Below are 23,443 nucleotides of genomic sequence, written 5' to 3'. Positions count from 1 at the left end.
ACATGATTTTTTTAATTTAAAATTCATTACTAGTTAACATGTATATTTATTATTTATCATTTCATTTAGTATTAATTTAATTGTTATATTTTAAATCTTTAAGTATGTAATCTTAAGTATGTATAAGAATACTCGTAGTACAGATACCAGATCTTAATGACCTGTAATGAGCAGACCTTATAAGTTATTTGTTCACTAATGTACTAACAGGAAACAGTATAATTATTGATACGGTAATTTAATCGGTCAGTAATATAAAATTATATTACCTACAAATAATACGAGTTTTTCTAAATGCACGAACAAGGGATAGAATATCAATTCATTATCATTCACAAGAACGTCTTGAAACCTGTATCTTAAAAAAAAACTGAATATTAAGAAACTATATAAAGAGACTACTACGAAACGAGAGTTAAGAGTCATATTAATTTTATCATAATTATATTTCAGCTAATTTTATTACATTAAAATAATTTTAAATTAAGGAAATAAATAAAAGGAAAATATGTACATTTCAGTACTACTCGATGGCCATAACAAAAACAATAATTAATACTTTCAAATCGTATGTAATCTTAATTTTTGATTTAGAAACCTTCTGTGAAAAAACATACAAGATGATCGGAAATGGTTTTTAACATAAAGTGTTACGTTTAGAAAAGAAAATTATAGTAGGAGAAAGTAAGTTTCAAATTAATGAAAATAAAATGTTTATTCTTTTTTAAGTAAAATCAATAAGACAGAATTATAGAATTGCTCTTATATTTAAACAAAGTACTTCAAGTAGGATAGTGAAAGCCCAACTAAGATGATTTGGGAATATTAAGAAAATTGAAAAGCTGTTCACACAATATGACATCCTTGTACACCATTTTTTTTTCTTGTTTAACCTCCGGGTCCACCGTTAAGTATTGCTTCAGAGGCTGAGATGAATGATTTGTAGCATGAGCGAAAATGCCATGCCTGACCGGGATTTGAATCTAGGACCTTCCGATGAAAGAACGAGACGTTACCACTTGCACCACGGAGGCCGGCTTCCTTGTACACCTATTAAATTACATATACCAATTTTTTTTTTTTTTTTAATGAAAAGCACATAAAATTTTATTTCATTAATAACTTTTGATAATTTTTTTTATTGTTAATATTGAATTATTTATTTATTTTTAATTATAATCAGAGGTTAATAAATATTAATAAATCAATATGGTTAAATTAAAAAAAATTAAAAAAAGGAGATGAAATCTGATTCAAACCGATGTGCCTTCCCCTTGTAAGATCCAAATATTTCATTAATTAAAATTTTATTTGGGTATAACTCTAGAACCAATGAAAATAAATATCACTTATAGATTTTAATAGATCATTAAAAGGCTCTCATTGAGGGCTTATTATACAGTTAAGAAAATGCCCAAAAATCCTAATTTTGTTTTATTTTAGGTTTTCTTGGACACTTCTGATCCAGTTGATTGCAATCAAAAGGGGCACTAGATGTTACAACAGTCCTAAATCCAAAATTTCAACATTCTACGGCTAATAGTTTTTGAGTTATGCAAGATACATACGTACGTACATTCATATACGTACCTACATATACGTCACGCCGAAACTAGTCAAAATGGATTTAGGGATAGTCAAAATGGATATTTCCGTTGACATCTGAAAACCGAAATTTTTCGCGATCACATTACTTCCTTTACTTCGTACAAGGAAGTAAAAAGAAGGATAATTATTGAAAATGTTAAATAAGAAGGTAAAGAAGAAAAAAAAGAAGACCATGGGAGAGATGCTAGAAAAGTTAAGAAAAAGGGGTGCTTAGAAATGAAGAAGGGTTCAGAGAAGGATCAGTGAAGAAATAAAACAAGACGAATTCTCTATTCCATCGCCTAACCCAGGATACTAGGTAAGGTGTATCAACTAGACAAAATTGAGTTTATATAATTCAAAAACTTATTAATCCATTTTACATTGTACTGCAACAATTATGGTTTATAGGAAAAACATTTAAGAATAAAAATTATGAAGACGAGAATCGTTCAGCAATTCAGCAAGAGATAAATGAATATGAAAAAGTTATTTATTCAATGAAAATGGAACTAACGATTCAGGGTAATCCAAGATTGCATTTAGGCAGTTGCACTATCTTTCTGTGTGCTTTCCCATTAAAATAGTAAAGAATTATTCATCTCTGTATCTATTAATATTGTACAGTTTTCTTTTGAAGTTCATTGCTTTCAAATTTGTTGCCACTTACAGACTTTTTGAGAGTTCTAAAAAACAAACAAGTTAAAAACAGCATTGTAGTCAAATTCCTTCCTAGTCAAATTTTTGAACCGGTTTTTTTTGTCTTTTGCGGGGTGTGGAAGCAGGCGTTATCATGCAGAAGAATTACGCCTTTTGAAAAAGAACCAGAAAGTTTTCTCCTTTTTTGCAGATCTCTCTTTCTTTATTATCATGTCACAATATTACTCGTTGGTTTGGGCTTTTATAGTTCCTAAACACCATTAACATAATTTTACCGGCTGACCCTTTTGAATTTCTTCTGACTTGTGAAGTTGCATGTTTTCTTTCCATATTATGATGTTTTGATTCCAACTCAAAACGATGAATCCAAGTTTCATAATGAGTTAACCCGAAATAAAATAAGATTAATTTTTTGTTAAAACGATGATTTTTCGCAGAAAATTCGAGTGACTTTGTGATTTTGAATCGATTGTACCGATGATAAACACGTTTTGTGGTAGTATAGTTTATCATTATTAATAGAATAGTAAATATTAATACTCTCACTACAAATTTCTGTAATTTCTCAACTACGTCTGCTTCTGGTTCTTCGAGAATGACCAGTATTCAATTTTTTAAAACCTCCAGTTTAAACTTCCATCGGTTTCTCATTACGATAAAATCGTGATATCTGTTCTACGCAATTTAAAATGTGCGATCCACCTATAAAAATTTACATAATTAGTACAATTTTTATCAAATTGTTTAAATATCTGCGAGTGAATTTTGGCAGGTTTTACACTTTCAGAAAACAGAAATCTTATCTCAGCACTCTTTTCTTATATGATACACTTCCGCTGAACCGACATTTTGAAATAAACAGATGTTACAATAATGAAAATTCTTACCTAACAGCTGATATTTTCTACGTCAGGAGTTCCAAACTGAACTCCATGCAGTTTCAGTTTTTTTCTATTAAAAGGTTTTCCCGCTGTTGCGATTTGTTAATTACGTAACATTCGTACATAAAGTTCAGATTCAAGCGTATTTGTGTTTATATACATATATAAATTGAAATATAGACTTCTGTGCACTGAAATAAATGAAGTGAGTTATTCATTAAATTCTTCATGACGGTTCCATTACACATTAAATGAAAACAAGTTAAAATTTAAAATAATTAAAAACCGAAGTTTTGAAAAAATATATATATATAAATAAATAAATAAAAAATTTTAATATAGACTGAATTGTAAAGAATCAAGATCTTTTTGTTTATTTAAAGTAAAAATTTTATTTTAAGAAATAAGATTTAAATTGAATTGAAATATAAAAATGTCAATGATTTTGATAGACAGGGAACAACCTTTGTACAGTATACTGCTCCAGAGCACTCTGAGTTTCAATAATTGTTTTGATTTCCCAGTGGAAAAGTTGAGTAATAAATAATAAGCAAAAGTTTCCATTTGCAAACAATTTCCCTAGGTACATCCTGATGAAAACATACAAAGTATTCTACTTTTAAATATTATAATAGGCGATTTTAACCATCATTAATTCGGATAGAAAAATTATTGATAATATCGAAAAAATTTATATTAAAAAAAATTAATAAAAAATATATCACAACGAAAATTTAGCGATAAACTAAAAGTTAGTCATCATTAATAATTATTAGAAAAAATTACTAGAGAGGCCATTTTTTCCCTCCAATGGGGACCCAACCCTTCACGACGCAATAAAGCAATAAATTTAATCAATACGATAATCTACAGAGGATAATTTTATTAATGCTTTTTTCATCGTCACGGTTTGCAATTTTGATTCCACCATTTTTATTATCCTCTTCCACCTTCATCTCCCTACCGCGAAATATTAAATACCACAGAAAAACGTAATTGTTTTAGCTAACTCACTTCACCAATTACTTAGCTGGGAGTCACTTTTAAAGCAATGTAAAGTCGCATTCAGAACTTCCTGTGTACTACAAATTCTTAACATTCATTAGTCTTCCCAATCATCTATCCTAATGACGTCCGACTGGATTGCCTCCTAATGACTTGATTGCCTCAAATGAATTCTCTCATGTTTGTATTTTGCTGTCATATGAGAGGAACGATCAGTATCGATGCTGTTTCGACATGCGATAAAAAGTAATAAATTTAATCTGCCAGTCAGAGCTTTGCTGATGCTACGTTAAGTCTGCAGAGTATATTTATTTTAGATAGGGATGAAACCATAATCATTATTTTTATTTCCTTCTCATAAAAAGACACTACGTTTTTTCATCAGTGAAATCAGTACTTGTTATCATGACCGAAATAAAGCGTTGTATTCCACGATTCATGCATTCGATTAGTACAGTATTCGTCATTATTTAGCTGCCCGTGAGGAATCGCTAGCGCTACTAACCAGTTAGTAATTAGTTGATGATTTGAACCACTAATCAGTCTTATTTTTCTGGAGTAACTCCATGTATGGATGGCCTAATTCTTCCGTGATGTGTTAAAAATAATGTTAGAAAAACAATAACTCGAAACAATTGAAACATAGCAGTATTATTAAAGCCGTGAATAAACAAAAAGTAACTGTTCATGAAAAATCTACCAAAAGTAGAATTTCTCTATAGAGGATTTCTAATTACTGATAAAAAGTTAGCAAGATTAGTCATATCAAGTTGTCGGTTTACATAAAGTTTCTTTTCGTTAGTTTTTTACTTTACTTGATAAGTCATCATTAGAGGAAAATCCTGTTATGGAATAAGTTTATTAAAACCAAAAAGCTGTGGAAACGTTTAAAAAAAACGTTTCAGTATATACGCCTACCTTCTATGACTGTAAATCCTACAATATTTAGAAAATTGTAATATATATCCTACTTTTTATATATAGTTTTCATTGGAAACATTGTGAATTCGATGTTGTATTCTTCTGAGGCCATGGTTACGTAATATACAACAAAAGGTACGTACTAATTACGGCTAGAAACTGAGAAACTGCGTGATAAAATAACAGCATCACTCGGAGAAACTTCAGTTGTCGCGTACTTTTCAGTAGCGTTCCAATTACTTTCGAGTTTCCTTGTAAATGAATACAAACATTCAACTGCGGATGCTGTGAAATAGCAGTCCTAATTTAAGTTGTGTTGCCAGCAACATTCTCTCTCTGAATATTTTTGCGACCTTGAATCCTTTTTATAAAAATTTGTCTATGTAGAACATTACAGAATTTGACGTGGATTTGATACTTTCAAACTAGATTTCAGTAAAAGTTTAATTTCTTTTTAATCAAAATTTTGGCTATGAGTACTTTTTTAAAATAATCATTTTATAGAATAATATTTTTGTGAACAAAGCTAAAAATAAAAAATCAGCTGATAGTGCTGAATAAAAAAATTTATAATAATAATGAAAAGCAAACGCTTATCTACAAAAATCTTAAACATTACTCCTTAGGTTTTTATTCTACTGGAAGAAATAAAAAAAACTGAGTGGTAACCCCATTGCATAGACATTGTCAACATTTGAGTACCATTTTCATCATATAATGTAACATTCATTTGACAGAGGCTATATTTAATATACGGGTCGTTAAGTAACTGAATATCAAGTGAAAAATGCGCGTACTGGGAAACAGGTTCGATTAATTATACGCGTGAAAATCAACAACATTAGTACGAACTGGTGCTACGCCGTTAGTAGTTGTACTATTGTATATAGTTTTATTATAGTAACAGATCCTTTCCCAGTTTGTTTATTCCCAGTACCACTCTATAAAAACTGACGCGTCGCTGTTAGGCGTTAGGGTTGTTAACCTTAGAAGACCAGCTCACAATTTTAAATGGTTTTGCTATCTAAAGGCGTAAAATTAGACAAAGTTTTCAACATTCAATAAAGTGAAAATTGCATGAATAAGGCAAATATATGTATGGGTTGACAAATTTAAAACCAAGGAAAGTTTTTAAATAATGACGTACTGGAAGGCCAGAAAAGGTTTCCCCAGACATTTTGTACAAAAAACAATTGAAAAAAAATTATTGATGAATCACTGAGGAATAAATAACTCAGGAATACAGTATTTTTAACGATATAAGCATAAGATCATTCATTATGACTTGAAGCTTTCGTCCGTGTTACCAACCAAAAAGCTTATAGAGCTTATAACTGAATACAAAAGCTCAGAGGGAGATGGAGCAAATGCGTAAAGAAAGAAGGCAATTGTGATAAAAAAAATAACGTAAAAATTAACGTGTACATTATTTAAGGAATTTTTTAAATATTTGTCTGATTTCATAATGAATAACACTCGAACATATTTACAAGAAGACGGACTAAAACGATTTGATAATGGTAACAAATGTGTATTTTTAAGTAATTTTTTATAACTCCTGATGATTGTGTAAAACCCGAATGCGCTCAAACTGGACTTAGATTTTTATCGTTAGTAGGTCATATTTAACCCATTAATGTTAATAATTAACCACTAATTATTGAGCACAATAGATATTATATAGTTAAGAACGAAGAATTTAAAGGTATTAGATAATTTGATATAGTTACTCTATTCCAATTTTGTTTGTTTTTTAACACCATATACATATGAGGATATTTGGCGTTTTTTTCTACACTAATTTACCTAGACGTTTCATGTTCTACCAACAGTATATTAATATGTTAACCCAAGATAACCCATAGGTTTACGAGATAACCCATAGGGAAGATCTCGTTGAAATTTTAAAAACTATATGTGTGTGATAGCAAATTTAGTGACTGACTTTAGCACATTAATTTTCTGCAAGATTTTCATCTGAAAGCAACGGAATGTCGGTATAATTATGCGTGTGTGCTCTCTCTGAAAAGCGGCCTTGACCCTAGACCTTCAATCCGCTTTTTTACCTGTTAAGTATAAGGCTAGCATAACTGAAAATATCAAAATTTATCGGCAATCATCCTCCTAGACAACAAAAAACAAATTTGTAGGCTAAAGTCAATAAAAGTTAACTAAATGTTCGTCTTTAATTACTTCCTACCATAACTTTTTAAAAATATAAAAGTGAATGTTTCTTTGTCCCGTATGCGTTCCTACATCATTCATCCGATTGCGATGAAACTTTGATAAGAAGTAATGGGCACGCCTGCGAAGGTTTTTTAATTAGTTTCGATCTGGTAGGTGGCGCTGTGGTTGAGATAATTGGAAAAACTTCATTTATGGTCAGATTTGGCTTATGATCAGAATACATATTTGTTACGTTAAAAGAAATATTTTTGCAAAAAATGGACCCGCTAGGTAGCGCTGGTGTTGAGATATTATAGACCGAATTGGCTCATAATAAATATATATATATTAGTGTGCGCCGGTGTGAGTTATTTACGAAACAAACAAACTAATACACAAACAGACTTTCTTCTTTTTATATATATATATATAAATACAAAAGATAGAAGATGTGTATCTTACGATACACATGTGTATTGTAAGATAGATAAATGTGTATTGTATGGACAAGACACATATTACAAAATTTTACATTTTTTAAATTCATTCGGTAGATCTCGGAAGCAAAAAAGTACAAAGCAGAAAGGAAAAAACCTGAAGATCTCGCAGGCAAAAGTATCAGCTCTGCCACTTTTTCTTAAGTGGTCAGAAAAAGTACTATGAAAAAGAGCATTAATGAATAAAGCGTAACATATAAATAAAAAAGTGTTAATCAAACTTGCATACGATTGCATAATTAAGATAACATTTTATTCAAATTTGTGTTTTACCTACGCCCGTGAAGGTTTCTGAATTAGTCTGGACCCGCTAGGTAGAGATGGGGTCGAGATATTTCGAAAAATTGTATTTATGGTCCGATTTGATTCTTATTTGTCCAAAACGACAAAATATTGTTCGACACAATTAATCATATGTAACCATATTGTGCGGTCGAAGCCGCGACGGGGATGCTAGCAAAGTAATTAACCGCATGCAGCAATGTAACACACTGTTGTCTTTAGTAAATTAAATTTAATCATATAAAAGAAGTGTAAAATGAATTCTCTTTTTGTTTAGAAAATAAATAAATATATATTTTGAATATATATATAAACAAAACAATAAGGGAAGAAAAAAATTAAAACTTTATATTATTGACGTAAAAGATTATTTGAAAATAATTTTACAACAAAACCCATACGAGCCGTAAAGAGAATTTAGATTATAAAAATAGATAAAGATTGTAAAAACCAGTTAGTCATGGGCTGTCCAGTGGGAGTCATGAAGTGGATACGTAACTAACAAACTCCAGTTTTTAGTTTTATAATAACATTTTTAATTAAAAGTTTTTGTAATTTGTTGTACAATTAATAACAATTCAAGCTGGATTGCGTTCAATATATTATTTTGATATGTTAAACCAGATAAATTATATATATATATATATATTTAATTTTTTTTACATGAAAGAGCAGGCATCAACAGTTATGGTAATTAGCATCCGGGAATAGATAGCACCTGAAAAGCTGTCGTGTCTATTCCGGATGCGAAACCGTGAAATCCACAGGAAAGCTGAGACATTACCTACTGAGCCACCGAAGTCGGGATTTATTTATTTTGTTTTAATACAAATTAAATTTCTTCATTAGTTTTTTTTAATTATTTTGTTTTCCTGGGCTTTAGTTCTATTTAGTTCTCTTAGTGTTGGTCTATGTTTTAATTAATATCTCTGGCCTACCTCAACAAAAATTCTTCGAAAATGGCTCAATAAATTTCTATAGATTGGTCAATGATGGTTCATTTTTGTAAATAATTAAAAAAAGGGAAAGGGGTAGTTTCCGCCATTTTTAATTTATGAATTTTTGTGAACTTGTCTTAGAAAATTTAGATTTAGTAGATGAAAGTACAAATTAGTTTTTATGTCTTATCTTGAATACCCATGATGTATGTATGTATATATATATATATATATACATACATCACGTATATATATATATATATATATATATATACTCTAATATTCCTCTTAGTGGCCGCAAATTGGGCCAAAAGTTTTATTAAGTTTTAATTGGGCCAGTTTTGGCCCAAGAGGAATATTAGAGTACACCTGACTTTTTTTTATAGTAATCAATAATTTTGTTTACCTTTTTGAATATTATTAAACCTAATCATATCTAGCTATTGAAGTAAATAATTACTCAAAGTTTAATACCCAAAATACAAGGGAATGAAACTGAACCATACTTAAAAATATCAATTTCCTTTATTTTTAATTTTCAAAACTGTTTATACGAGGGTTATTTTTTTTCAAGGTCCGATCCGTGACGAAATTAAAACCAAAGTGAAAATAAAAAAATTTTTATTTGTAACACATAGTGACATAATTATGCTACTTCTCTACATAGTCGCCACTCCGATTTAGACATTTGTCGTAGCGTGCTACCAATTTTTCAATACCCTCGTCACGGAAAGGAGCCGCCTGTGATTTCAGCCATGTTTCTACGCTGGTCTGCAACTCGATGTCTGTGCCAAAATGGTGTCCTCCTAGTCAGCGTTTCATGTGAGGAAGTGGTGAAAATCGGATAGAGCGATGTCCGGGCTGTATGGTGGATGATCAAACACTTCCCAACGAAAACGCTGCAGGGCTTATTTGTTACAGCTGCAGTGTGCAGCCGCGTATTGTCATGGAGAAAAACAATTCCTTATGACAACATTCCTCTCCGCATATTCTTAGTACCCACCATACAGCCCGGACTTGGCTCCATCCGATTTTCACCTCTTTGCTCCCATGAAACGCTGGCTAGGAGGCTAACATTTTGGCACAGACATCGATCTGCATACCAGCGTAGAAACATGGTTGAAAACACAGGCGGCTCCGTTCTATGACGAGGGTATTGGAAAATTGGTACCACGCTACGACAAATGTCTAAATCGGAGTGGAGTCTAAATCGCTATGTAGAGAAATAGCGTACCTATGTACATACTTGTTACAAAAAATTTTTTTTTATTTTCACTGTGGTTTTAATTTCGTGACCGATCGTACCTTGAAAAAAAAATAACCCTCGTATAAATTTAAAACATAAATTGATTTGGGTTAAAAATTATAATTTTTTCATTACGGATTTTGGTCGATTTTACTTTAAATAAAAATGGAATTTCTTAAAATTGCATTATTTATTTGTAGTTGAATTTATTTAAAAATATTTTACGATTTAAATACACGTCAACCTACAAAATGGATTAACTTTTTACAATATATTTTGTAAATACAATGTTTTCTTGGAAAATATTACGCAGTTTAAGTACCTGCAGTTTTTTTAAAATCAAAATTCAAATAAAACTACCGGTTTTTCTCCGAAATTTGTGTGCTCCAAGAACTTTACTTTAACTTGATTTTACTGATTATAGACTTTTGTTTATTTTCACCAGTAGAATATATCCTGAAATTATTTCAGTGTGTTCGGGAGGCGTCTTCGACAAATATGTGATACATTATGCTCGCGCGCGCGCGCGCGCACACACACACACACACTGTTTACAAATCGAAAAATAATTCGTTTTGTTAAATTAATATCCCGATATCCTATTTTAAATATAATATTGTTAACTTTATTTAACAAAAAGTTTAGTATTTTATATTATATTCCAAAAACTCAGAGGTGAGGTTGTTAGAATTTTATTAGAGAAAACTCATTCTTGAGTATATACCATTGTATATGCCTTTCTAGTTTTCAGTAATTTTCAATTCCGCTCGGTAAAAGCATAATGGAAAAGTTTAAAGATTATGAAACAGGTGTACTTCAACTTGTCAACGGAAACAATACAGTTTAGTAAGTTTTAACAACAATTTCAAAACAAGCAAAGATTTATGGTTTAATTAGCGACCTGGCTAAAACGTACCTTTTGATAGTTAAGACATTTCAAGAGTTTCAAGTCAGTTGTCTTCATTAATGCGTATATAGTAAGCGTAACAAGATTTTCTCCTACCCTTTCAGAGTATAAATGTCATAATTATCTATCTCCATCCTTTATAAAGAGAATACCGAGATGATACATGTTTACTGTAAACACGCTTAATATGATTTTCTGCTTTAAACAACTTTCATGGAAATTAATATTTAAAAATGAATCCTTATAAATAAATTAAAGTAAGTTTTAAAGTTGAGTATTTCTATACAAAATTTAATCTCAAAAACATATATATAATTTTAAAACATATGTGTCATTCAAAATTATTTGTTTTATTTTTCCGGCTGTATTGTTATACTATATAGCTAGAGATTACACTAAGAAAGGAAAATAATGCTACCTGGGTCCTCATTAACAAATAAACATATTTTTAGGATTGAAAACTTCCGGAAGGATGTATGTATATATATTTTTCTGTTTTTTCTTGATACTTCCTGACAGGATGACAGTCTGGATAAAATGTGACACGATGCTTTCTATATATTCGGTATTGTTATCACTTAATTTCGGTTACAATCAGTTAAGATGGCAGGGAGTTAACGGACTTTATGAGTCCCATACCTCAAAGCCTATGACATTACGGAACTTTCTGATATTATGTGAACTTATAAAAACTGCCACAAAGAAAGGGAAAAAATCCTATTCTTTTTTCTTTTTTTCGTTTCTTGACACAAAGTACACTTTTGTACGAATTAGTCGATTGCATTACATTAGTATGTCACTTTGATTATGTATTTAGATATCTTATTCAGGAATGAAGGAAAATAGCTTTAATCCAGTTAATTACTTATTGATATCTGCATTCTGGGTTAACCGATTTTTATATTTCATACGATGATTTGAATAAATAATCGTCTGAAATCATATTTTTAATTTTAGTTACAATCGGTCAAAAATTTTCGGGAGATAAGATTACCACAGTTTCCTTATCTCAAAATTTTAAACAAAGAGCGGATAATTTTTTACACATTTCTTTATTCACATTGTTACATATTTTAATGTTTCAGTAATTTCTTTCTACAGATAGTCTGGGAGGGCGAAGGCTTTGCAGCCAGTTTCATAACTATTCAAACTATCAAGGAAAGTACGAATTTCTTTACTTACCGGCTTTTTCTTTAATTCAATTGCTATATTTTTATTAGAATTTTTTATAAATTATTTGCACGTACTTTAACGAGAAAATAAAATTGATAAGGGGAAAAATAAAATTTTGTCAAGAATAAACCTCAGATCTAAGGTTCAAATCCCAGTAAAAGCAGTTACTTTTATAAGGATTTTAATACTAGATCAAGAATACCGGTGATCTTTGTTGGTTGGGTTTCAATCAACCACACATCTCAGGAATGGTCGACCACATACTGTAAACTGTACAAGACTACACGTCATTTATATTCATGTATATCATCCTCATTCATCCTCTGACGTAATACATTATGGTAGTTCCTGAGGCTAAACAGAAAAAGAGAGAGCGAAAGAGACTAGTTGATTTAGTAGATGTTAACATGTTAATTTACACCAATAGGACAGCAGATGGTTTATTGTTTATATGATAATGAAGATTTATGTATATGTAATTTATTACCCCCAAAAAATAAAATAAAAATAAAATAGCAAGAATAGCAACGACAATTTAAAAATCAGGATCGTGAGACAATGGATTCTTATTACGAATTACTAACCTTACATTTTTCTATGATTATCTATTGTTTCAAAAAAAATGAAACGAATTGTTTTTCAAAACAAAAAGGAGGTATTAAATATTTAAAAAAGGGATTCACATTTTTGTTCCTTTTCTTTTTACTTCCTTGTACGTAGTAAAGGAAGCACTGTGATCCCGAAAAATTTCGGTTTTCCGATTTCAACGGAAATATCTATGGCACTTTTTAGTTCATTTGGACGGAAATTTTACGAAATAATTTTATAAAAAGGATTAAGAGAACATTATATAACGCGTTTTTTTTACTTTTCATATACGTCTATATTCTCAAAACATTAAAAATATTACAAAATTACAACATTTTTTTGACAATTATAATACACAAACGAATGGAAAAGTATGCATTTCCATACGCTTTAGGATATGAGGGAGATAAAAAATTTAAGGATTAGTGGAATCAAGAAATTCCAAAATTGTCGTAGTGATTGATTTTATTAATTTTTGGACATGAAATGTCAACGAGAGAGAGAGATTGGTAAAGAGTCAGATCTTGAGTTATTTATTGGAATGTGTAGATACTCTACATTCTACTTTATTTCATATCTTTCGTTTCATTGTAACACGAAAATGGTTATATGATCATGTGATATAATAATTTTTCTTTACACCGGGTGTACAAAAAACTACATCAAAGTTTTAATTTCTTATATCTCTTGGATGAAATGTGCAATCAATTCTCTACAACTTAATCAATTTTAAATCTAGAATGAAATTTCTTTAATTAATTTTAAGGCTAAAATCAAAGAGCAATAAGCACAGTTTTAGTTGTGCGCATGGCCGTAGATTTATCTTTCCGCTTGACACCATCATTAGCAAAGATAGCGATTCCTGAACCAAAAGTATTCTGTGTTTCAGAGTTTGCTAAACGTGAATCTATAATCACAGTTCAAATAGTTCCGTAGAAAGCTTAACTGTAATTTTGTGAAGGACAATAACATCCGTCGATGGCATAACAGGTTTGAAACGACCGGATGTTTGTGTAAAAGAAAGAATATGGTACGACCAGTGTTTCGTCTAAAGAAAATTTTGCACGTGTCAGGGAGTCTTTCCTGTGTAATCCTAAAAAAATATGTTAGGAAACCCAACCGTGAACTAGCAGTAAGGGTGGTGTCAGTGTAAAATGTTTTAAGAGAAATCTTACATACGAGTATGTGTCCATACCGTTGGCAGTTCCATCTGTACCAACGGGCTTCAAAGCTTTTCCTACAGGTATCGATTACTCTGTGCATATTTAATTAGCGATGAAAATCTTTTCATTGTTAAGATGAAGATTTCTTGATTGTATTGTGATTGGTAATGAATCTAAATATTACCTTAGAAAAGTTAACAAATATAACGTCTATATCTGAGGATCAGAAAATCCCCCTGTACCTTAAATGCTAAAGGGACTCCACAAAATTAAATTTTTTCAATGCAGTTTCCCGACGGAAATTTTACGGACCTTTGTTTCACTAAATTAAGCCAAAAAGAGTTACTTATTAGGATATGCTATTTCTTTCCCAACTGCAAGATGGACTAAAGAATTTTATCTGACAACAAGATTCTCAATGACATAATTCTATACGGGATTCGTTGAATGAAATTTTTCCCGACCACTGGATCGGCTGGCATGAATGTGATGACAGAGCTTGTTTGCAGTAGCCTCCATGGTCACCTTTTGAGGAATTTTTCCTTTGGAGTTTTATAAAGGAGCTTGCATGTGTACCTTCACTATCTACTCGACTACCTACTCGATTTGAGGCGCAGGATTAAAGCAGCATCTATCACCTCCATTACTCCAGACGTTCTGATTACAGTATAGGATAAACTCTCCTATCCGTTGGATGTGCGCTGCGTGGGGAAAAGTGTTCACATTGCACACTTAAAGGGAATGTAACAGTTACTCTTTCATTTTATTCCTAATTTCATTATTATAAGTCAAAGGTACGAGATATTAAACAGCTTTAAAACCCCGAAATTGTTTTCTGTACACGCTGTATATATTAACTTATAGAATGTTTAATTATTAATTATTTTCGACCTGACGTTTCGAAATTTCAACCAGAGAAACAGTAAATATTTCATATTTTTAATAATTTAACATCGATGACAATATACACTCAATTTCATTATACAGTAAAATATATTCAAATATATTTTCGATAACTGTCAATATAACTTTTAAAAAAAAATTTATATTTTCATGTATTCAGAAAATAACAATAAAACAGAAGTTAAGATACAGACCAAAAAGTTCACCATTTATCACAAAAAGGTTGTGTAAATTTAATTAAATTCCAGCGTGTAGCTGCCAAATGCAAAATAAATAAATACATAAATAAAATAACGGTAAAAACATATTCTAACAAAAATATTTTTTTAATAATTAAAAACTAGTTATAATAATGACAGTGATTGACTGAAGATTGAAGCAGCAGATCCAATTTTTTTCTTATTTAAAAATAGGGATTTCAATTTTCATAACTGTAAAATTATATAAAATTTGTTGGGAGATTTTATTCATAATTAAATCGAGTCATCTGCAGAAATGCATATAAAATATATAAAAATACATATTAAAAGAAAATGAAATTAAAAAAATTAACTGAAATAGTTTTTAAAATTCATTTTTTTATTCTAAAATATATATATATATTGAATATGTTTACAATTTTCAATAATATTTATCTGTTAGATTGTTTACTTGTTCTTGTTATAAAAAAATAAAAAAAAAAAACAAATAACCTTTGAAATATTTTGAAAACGTTAATACAACTTTATCGGCTTTCGTGATGATTATTTTCAAATTTTATTTATTTTTAACTGTTTATTTTTCTAAAAAAAATTTTCACACAATACATCGAAAATCATATATTTTGATTTTTAGAACAAATAACACAGGACAAATTAATGGGGGCTAACATAAACAAGGAAAAAATTAATTAGCGGAATCAATCCAAAGTAGGAAAACTTAAACAGTACTTGTACTACAAGATTGAAATCAAAGAAGCCTCCTGTTGCAGTAGGAGAACAGTTTATATCGATATCATGCGATACTGGTCAGGATATAAATAGCAATTAGGTATAAAGGAAATAACTTCATGAACAAAGATTTAATTATTAATTAATGAACGCCGTATTTACGTGAATGTTGAAAATTCAATTTAAACAACACCAGAATTGGAGCTGAATTGGCTGTAAGTATTTGCTAACATAATTTGGATACGTAGACTTTCCCGATTGTATCTGCAAAGAAGATGGAATACGTAAGTGGGAAATACGATAAGATGTTAAATAATTGATGATATAAATTACGGAAAAAAATTATTATTTGTTTAACGCTTACTTTGATTATTAAAGTAATCCACAGTACATTGAAATGCTTGTCACAACTTTCTATGAGCTGTATTACTCCAGCAGTAAACGATTGTACATCTTTGTTTCCGAGCCATTCTTAAACAGCCACATTGTTGCTGAACTTAGCGCCAAGTAAAAACTCTTTGAGAAGAACAAACAAATAAATCTGAGATAAGTACTGTAAGATGGATGTGACAACCACTTCCTGACCCCAAGTATGAAAAACTTCCAACATCTTTTGAGCAGTATGGGATGGATGTTATCATTCAGAAGAATTTCGCCTTTTGAGAGAGAACCAGAACGTTTCCACCTTATTGCACCGTTTCGATTTACTTTATAGTGTCAAAAGAGTAATATCAGTTTAATATAAATTGTTCCTCCAAATAATCGCATTTCATTGCAATAGTCCCAAAACGCAATTAACAACATTTTAGTACCTGACTCATCGATTTTTAATTTCTTCATGATTTGTGAACTTGCATTTTTCTCGTTCATAATACGACGTCGAGATTTCGGCTCAAAATAATTAATTCAAGTTTAGTCAAGATTATTTTGAGATATTAAATAGGATTACCTTCTGCTAAAAACGATCGTTTATTTTTCGTAGAAATGTGAATTTGTATATATTTATGATTGTCTCGGAACCCCTCTTGAACTCGATTCACGATTATTCAGATTATTACTAATGGAATGGACAATTCGGATATCCTCACTACATTTTCTGCAATTGATAATTATTATTATAATAATTTATTATGTGTATGCTTCTGATAATTCAAGTATTATTATTATACTGCGATTTTGCAGCGTCAGTCAAAACTTTCATCGGTCTTCTACTAGGATGAAAATTTGTGAACTTGTTCCGCCCGACTTAAACTGTTCATACCACTGAATGAAAACTACACGGTTAATATACTTTTACCGTAATGTTTAACATCTGCAAATCAGTTTTAGCCAGCCGGCCTCCGTAGCGCGAGTGGTAGCGTCTCGACCTTTCATCCGCAGGTCCCGGGTTTGAATCCCGGTCAGGTATAGCATTTTCACATATGCTACAAATCATTCATCTCGATAGTCCCGGAGGTTAAAACAAAAAAAAATTAATTTTAACCAGTTTTATCTCTTCAAAAAATAAAACTGTTTATCAAAATACTGTGTTATTCCACTTTACAACGTTCAAGCGGAGCGAATAATTGGAAATAAATAAAAGACGTTATAATAATGAAATTCTTTTTGAATAGCTGATATTTTTATAATATGTGTGCGAAATTAAACGTTGAACAGTTTATTTTATTAAGTAGTTTCCCCGCAATTGATTTTTGTCCCTTTAATTATTATCAAACTACCCTCGAATAATGGCAGTGCATAAATCTCTTAGATATTAAATTGTAGTCTTTACAATGAAATTCAAACAAAAGTTTGGTAATTTGAGTTTGATATCATTTTATAAATTACGTGTTTTTTTATCAAATGTACATATACAAAAGCATTTTGGTAAAGAACACAGCTGTTTAAAAAAATGGTGTAAGCATTAGACTTAGATGTAAGAATTATAAAGATTCTTTTTTAAATATCTGGGTTTATCAATTTATAATAAGTGGATAATAAGAAAATCAAATGGAGGAAAAAATTATTTAAAATGTGATATTCTGAAAGGAATTTCAGATTGTTGAATAGGAAAGGGGAAACATTTATTGCAAAATCTTCTAAAATATTACGTTGTTACTTATTAAGAAATTCGGTTTATTCAAGTTTGTAATAAAGAAATGTGTACGAGTATAAAATTTTAATGAAAACAATGGAATTATATAAAACAGAAAAAAAACAGATCATGTACGATTTAATTAAAAAATTTGGAAAGAAAAACAAATGTTGGAGAATAGCATTAAACCAGTTAAAACTTAGTTGACTTTTAACAAGTTTAAAAAAATTAATATCTTTTAATTTGTTTAAAATTCAAAGTGAATATTTTATATGCAGTAAATAAATTAGCTCTGAATCGTTTATAAAAAAATGGAAACCTTTATACGAAAATTACCTAAAAGATTAAATTTAATGGCTGCTATTTAAAAATTAAAAAGATGTTAAATGTTTTTTACAGTAAAAAATTATAATCAAATATTATCATTAAAAAGAAATTATTTTGTTTTTTAAATTACACTGTATTAATTTTACAGTAAAAAATTCTTTGTGCATGAAATCTAATCTTGCAAAACCATTACTTTTGTGAAAGTAAACAATTTCTGAAAAGTTTTTATAAATTTAAAATTAATTATAAAAATAAACTGGAATATGAGATTTAAGAAAATCTTTCCGATGCATCGTTTAAGAACATTTTATTCTTGTACTACATCTGACTTTCTGAATAAACAAATGTCTTGTATCGATTTGTAGGTAATAGAAAAATGAAATCCGTAATCTCTTTTTTTCAAGCCCTTTGGTTATGTTTCCCTTGATTCTTTGAACTTTTTTGTCGGACAATATGGAGATTGCTGAATATATCCCTTTATAAATCGTAAAGTAGGCTGTACTCAATGAAAAATAAATTCTGTTGATGTTTGTATAAAGATATATTTTTTACAATCGACTAACTCTTAACTTGAAACTCCTTTCCGTCATGGAAAAATGTATAATATGAAAGTAAACCAAATTAATAAATAATATTAAAAAAAAAATATTACTTTAAAAGTATTATAAAAGATAGTATTTTAATTGAAATTTGTGAAAAGCCAGCAAAGATTTACATAACTTCCTCGGGTTCATCAGTTATGTTAAACACACTTTCAGTTGTTTACGGTCATTTAAATTTACAATAAATTATTTCCGAAAAATTAGATCATAAAATTTTTGAGATTGGCAAAGAAGGAGACATGGTGGTAGGATTTAATAAAGATTCATTCTCATGAAAAGTGGACTATTTTATGCTTAAAATGAAATGTCTTACGCTTATGCTTAATAATTATTCATCAACAATAAATTAGAGGTTTTGCATAGTAAATTATAATTTTAGATTAATAAAATTTAACATAAAATTAGAATTTTGGCGGCTCTTTTATATACATTACCTTACACCTCTAGCTTGCTTTTTTAACTCGACTACTTTACAAAGGTTACATTTTCGATGTGAGAAAATTCCAAAATTCTAAGAGAAAATTTATCGAGATATTTAATTACTTTTATTGATCACATAACTAGTTAAATTAAAAATAAAATCACTTAATTTTTTTAAATATGTCACCTATTTTAGCTAATCAGTAAAAAGGTTTTACAATGTATGATAAAGGTGAAAAATACTTTTCTGCCTTTGCACTTTTAATCTGCGATCGGAGAGGACCCAACAATAACCAGAAGTGTATAAGACTCCCAGGAGATAGTGAATTAGGTAAAAAAATTATTCTCCTCTTTGAGTAAAGTTATGTACTTGAGTTTAAGTTACAGGAGTCATGATGGCCATATTTCACGATTTTTCTGACTAGTTGAAACAAAGTTAGAAGGCATCACTGGACCATACACAGAAGACAACCCTACGAAATCTCTTAAAAATCCGTTAACATAATCTGAATATAACAAGCTGAAAAATCTGAATAATGTAGCTGAAAAAACAAAAACAATTACGCTTATCCTTAACGCTGAATGAATTGGACTAAATACATAACCGAAGCGACATATTACTGTAATGAAATCATTAATTCTCATAATTTTGGGAATCGTTTAAAGTGTTAATATTTATGAATAAGAGATATGTGAAGAAAATTCCGTATGACGCTCAACAATTCACTTGTAAAGGTAGAAAACTAATACAAAGCCTGATAAATATTTTTGTGAATCAATCAATATACTTTAAAAACAATTTGGTTATTTTTGGACTGTTCAGATGAACATAAATAAACATTTCTGAACATTCCAGACGGTTTCTTAAGGTTACTAATTCAGAGAATATTAAAAAAAAAGATTACGTAATATGATGGAATTATTGCTGAAACATAAGCTTCTTGTGAAGTTTTGGATATATCATACTATGAGAATGGAATCAAAACACTTCAGTATCGCTTGATTAAATCTCTAAGCGTTCTTCTCAAATTACTCTTACGGAGCAAACGAAATAAAAAAAAAGTAAAATTTCAATGTTTTTGAATGATCTCTAATGATTTACGACTATTTATTCGTAGAATATCATAAAATCAGGCTGATGGAGCTAATAATCTAAAGTTCTTATCAAATACTTAGCTTCGCGTCCTTATCTGCGGGTCGTGAGCACCGTAAATTCCGATCAGACTTGAGTTTTCAACATAAAACAGGTTCTTTATTATACAACCGAAGTGAATTCGAACGTGAATTACAATTAATCGATATATCAGAAGAAGAAAACGTTGGACAATTTGATTTTTTTTTTGTCTTCAGTCATTTGACTGGTTTGATGCAGCTCTCCAAGATTCCCTATCTAGTGCTAGTCGTTTCATTTCAGTATACCCTCTACATCCTACATCCCTAACGATTTGTTTTACATATTCCAAACGTGGCCTGCCTACACAATTTTTCCCTTCTACCTGTCCTTCCAATATTAAAGCGACTATTCCAGGATGCCTTAGTATGTGGCCTATAAGTCTGTCTCTTCTTTTAACTACATTTTTCCAAATGCTTCTTTCTTCATCTATTTGCCGCAATACCTCTTCATTTGTCACTTTATCCACCCATCTGATTTTTAACATTCTCCTATAGCACTACATTTCTAAAGCTTCTAATCTTTTCTTCTCAGATACTCCGATTGTCCAAGTTTCACTTCCATATAAAGCGACACTCCAAACATACAAACAAATTATATTTCTTACTGAAGGCTCGTTTAGCTTGTGCTATTCGGCATTTTATATCGCTCCTGCTTCGTCCATCTTTAGTAATTCTACTTCCCAAACAACAAAATTCTTCTACCTCCATAATCTTTTCTCCTCTTATTTTCACATTTAATGGTCCATCTTTGTTATTTCTACTACATTTCATTACTTTTGTTTTGTTCTTGTTTATTTTCATGCGATATTTCTTGCGTAGGACTTCATCTATGCCGTTCATTGTTTCTTCTAAATCCTTTTTAGTCTCGGCTAGAATTACTATATCATCAGCAAATCGTAGCATCTTTATCTTTTCACCTTGTACTGTTACTCCGAATCTAAATTGTTCTTTAACATCATTAACTGCTAGTTCCATGTAAAGATTAAAAAATAACGGAGATAGGGAACATCCTTGTCGGACTCCCTTTCTTATTACGGCTTCTTTCTTATGTTCTTCAATTGTTATTGTTGCTGTTTGGTTCCTGTACATGTTAGCAATTGTTCTTCTATCCCCTGTATTTGAACCCTAATTTTTTAAAAATGCTGAACATTTTATTCCAGTCTACGTTATCGAATGCCTTTTCTAGGTCTATAAACGCCAAGTATAGTATGGTTTGTTTTTCTTTAATCTTCCTTCTACTATTAATCTTAGGCCTAAAATTGCTTCCCTTGTCCCTATACTTTTCCTGAAAACAAATTGGTCTTCTCCTAACACTTCCTCCACTCTCCTCTCAATTCTCTCAACCACGAAGTGGATCAAAATGCCGACAAAAACATGTTAACAGACAAGAAATAGTGATGTCTAAAGATCTGCAATCAATTCCGTCAAACGAAATAAATAATCAACAGAACACGAAATCACTTATTGCTAAACAGAAGAGATTTCTTCAACGGAAGACGAATTAGATTCGTAGGCAATCGCCAAATTAAAACCATCGACTACGAGATCGACAACAGGTTGAATCAAGAATGCACTATGAAAACAACAGACATCTCAGATGCGTTCAATGCGATCTTTGCGTTCCTCTCGGCTCCCTCAAACAAATATAAGGCTGTGCCAGTGGCACAGGTTTTTCAGTCGGTAAATCTCTTTCAATTAATTATATTTCTTTCTGTCCGTCATCACATACGGCCAACAGCTAAAAATAAACAACAGTTTCATTGTCCGAATCAAACATGTGAGAATGAAAGTCACATAAACCTCGAGTTTTCAAATGTATGGAATGCATTTACCTTGATTTGAAAGAGGATTATGTAGAGAAATAAAAAAGAGCTTTTCCCAAAAACGTATGACAAAAACTTTACACAAATTTATCAAATAACCTTTGTGTATTCTCTTATACTGATCCACGTTTATGAACATGCAAAATAATAAAATTGTCACGTAATTACTGCGCTCCATTTATAAGAGTTTTCTTCATTTTTTTAACTACATAATTTAATTTAATAAGAAAACTGCCGTAGTAGAAATAATTATACCGTATAATGTTTGTAGTATGATAATTTTTATCTATTTTACTAATTATTAAAAGTTACTATTTATTAAAAGATATGTATACCTAAAAAAATCATAATTAAGCAGTAGTTTTTATTATTGTACTAAATTAAACCGATTTTAATTTATAGACAAAGTTTTTTTTTTTTAAAAAAAAAAAGCACAACCACGTACCCTTATCTTAAAATAGTTAATACTATCTATAAATCGTTTATATATAGTTTACTTATGTGAAAACAACATTCCACTTTGACATTTCCTTTTTTATTATCTTTTTCTAGTAAATAATGTATTGTAATTAAATTCTTTTCATTCAACTACACAACTCCCTATATAGGGTAAAGTTAATAAAACTGTAAAAATAAAATGTGAATTATTTGCAAAAACGCGTTCAGATTTTTAAGAATGTTTCTTTTCCTTAAATTTCTCGGGGTTTTATTTAATTTACTAGCAATATTCTCTGCAATGAACTTATAGTAGAAAATACTATCCGACATAAATTATAGTTGTACTATAATATATCACTGCAATAAGAAATTTTTATTTTTGTCGTATCAATAGGAATCAGATCGCTTCCTTTATTAAATTAAAAATAAATTGAATAAAATACTTTGAATTCAATTGAGTGTCTAATATATTATGTGATTATAAGAGTTTAGAAGATTTATTAACTTTAATAAAAAGTTGTACATTGCATGAAGTCGTAACAAACGATTAACTGGGTGTACAATATTTCAGTAGAGTATTTCTCAGATCGATATAAAAAAACCACTTTGTATAAAATTATACTAAGCGCTTTATAATTTTGCAAGTGACTTTTCCTTTAAAAATTTAATTACACACTGGAATCATCAATCTTTTCTACATAAAATTTACATAACAATCTTGTAGTATTCGGTTTTTTTTT

General features: G+C 29.9%; 1 protein-coding gene across 2 annotated transcripts in view; it reads right to left on the bottom strand.

The window, feature by feature from the left end:
• The window catches only part of DIP-delta (Dpr-interacting protein delta), a 1,030,723-nt gene that overhangs the window by 455,509 nt on the left and 551,771 nt on the right, over positions 1 to 23,443 (bottom strand). The gene's annotated exons all lie outside the window — the stretch shown is intronic.

This window comes from Lycorma delicatula, chromosome 3 (assembly GCF_047948215.1).
Source record: "Lycorma delicatula isolate Av1 chromosome 3, ASM4794821v1, whole genome shotgun sequence".
Lineage (NCBI taxonomy): Eukaryota > Metazoa > Arthropoda > Insecta > Hemiptera > Fulgoridae > Lycorma > Lycorma delicatula.
This window is presented reverse-complemented; position numbering and strand designations above follow the sequence as displayed.